This window comes from Tamandua tetradactyla, chromosome 6 (assembly GCF_023851605.1).
Source record: "Tamandua tetradactyla isolate mTamTet1 chromosome 6, mTamTet1.pri, whole genome shotgun sequence".
Taxonomy (NCBI): domain Eukaryota; kingdom Metazoa; phylum Chordata; class Mammalia; order Pilosa; family Myrmecophagidae; genus Tamandua; species Tamandua tetradactyla.
The window spans coordinates 100,754,814-100,756,800 of record NC_135332.1 but is presented as its reverse complement, the minus strand read 5'-3'; the positions used below and the strand labels follow the sequence as shown (position 1 = coordinate 100,756,800).

General features: G+C 49.4%; 1 pseudogene; it reads right to left on the bottom strand.

The window, feature by feature from the left end:
- Positions 1–1,012: 1,012 nt before the first annotated feature.
- Positions 1,013–1,494, bottom strand: LOC143686778 (ubiquitin-conjugating enzyme E2 2 pseudogene; annotated as a pseudogene).
- Positions 1,495–1,987: the final 493 nt, after the last annotated feature.

The following is a 1,987-nucleotide window of genomic DNA, read 5'->3' as shown; positions in this document are numbered from 1 at the left end:
TTACTTTCACCCCTCCCGTGGGGAAGGTTCAAGTGGTAGAGAGCCCTGAAAGCAGCCTGTTTCTGCATTTGGGGCAGTTGCAACCTGTGTAATCCCGGCGCTGAGTCCAGAGGCGACCAAGCCTCTGTAGAAACAGCTGCAGAAGGCTCTGTTTCACCCCCTTTCCTCTTTTTCAGTTAGCCCAATAGGCGACTTCTGCCTTGATCAGTTTCGCCTGAGCTGGGGACCTATTTTTAGTAGTCAGAATTTGTTTATTAATGCCACTATTGGTATTTGGTTGGACTCAGTCCCTGCTACTGTTGGAGACTCTTTCCTTTCCCTCCAGGAAGCCACCTATGGGGGAGGGGTGCCAGTCGCTGGCCACCACGGCTTGGGGAACTCACTGATCCGAGACTCGCGGCCGGTCCGGGAAGCCGCCCACAAGGGAGGGGTGATGGCCACTGGCCACCACGGCTTGGGGAACTCGCCTTTCCGAGACTCTCAGTCGGTCCAGGAAGCCACCCATGAGGGAGGGGCACCGGCCACCAGCCGCTGCAGCCCGGGGAAGCACGCACCACTCGGGGAACTCACCACTGCAGAGTCTTGCAGCCGGTCCAGCCGGTCCAGACTGGGGTATGCTGTGTATCCGGTCTCTGTCGTGGCTTCAGGAGCTGTTCTGTACTGTTTCTGGCTATTTAGTAGTTGTTCTGGAGAAGGAAACACACACTATGCACACCAGCCCTCACCTTTCTGTAATCCAAATTTAAATCAATAAGGAAAGCTTTTAGTCTCACATCTAGGTTACGGCTGGAAAACCGGCTTGCCACCTGCGTACTTCTCTGCTAGAAGGCAATATTGGTGCAGAACTACAGTATTTTTGTTTTGCTGTTTCAAGTCTGTACAACATGCAGCACTGCTGTATCAGGTAAACATGTGCACAGAAGATGAGGCATAGGCTTCATAGAAAACAGTCCAACGGAAATCAAAAGGACTTCTATTTTTATTTGCAGAGGTTATCCAATAATTTCTTTAATTACATTGCATGCTTCTGAGTCCATTCCCGAGCTATTCTGCTGTACCTTTTTCTGTCTGTTTTGTAGGTCCTAGCAATCTCAGGCACTGAAGGATCATTTGGATTGGGATCACACAGAGAGAACAGATGGACAAGAGGACTTCTGAAACAGTTAGTACTGGAGACCACCATGACAGAAGAATATCAAGACAAATGCTGCCATGACTCTCAATATTTGGATGGAAAATTCTTGTTGGAAATGCAACCTTAGGTGGTTTGAAGGGGTAGTCTGTTGGGAAGTGAACTGTCAAGAAAAATATTCCACCCTGGTAGGACTGTCATTTGGACCATTATTGTAGCTTGCCAACAGAACACATCATCTCCAACAGGATGTGCTGAACACTGTGCTCTCATGTCAGGCCCGTCAATTCTTCATAGATTCTCTTCAGAGCTGTCGTGGGAGGCCAGTGGCAGTGGCCCTGTGCTGGTTTGAAAGGAAGCATGCCCCCTAAGAAAAGCCATGTTTTAATATAAATCCCATTTCATAAAGGTAGAATAATCCCTATTCAATACTGTATGTTTGAAACTGCAATCAGATCATCTCCCTGGATGATGTGATTTAGTCAAGAGAGGTTGTTAAACTGGATTAAGGGATGACATGTCTCCACCCATTTGGATGGGTCTTGATTGGTTTATTGGAGTCCTATAAAAGAGGAAATGTTTTGGAGAATATGAGATTCGGGGAGAGTGGGGGTGCTGCAGCACCACGAAGCAGATGAAGAGGGGAGACGCCTCCCGGGGAGCTTCGTGGAGCCGGAAGCCAGGAGAGAGGGCTGGCACATGGCGCTGTGTTTGCCATGTCCCCTTCCAGCTGGGAGAGGGGCCCTGACTGTGTTCACCACGTGCCTTCTCACTTGAGGGAGAGGCCCTGAGCTTCATCGGCCTTATTGAGTCAGGGTGTCTTTCCTTGGGTGCCTGTGACTGGACATTTCTATA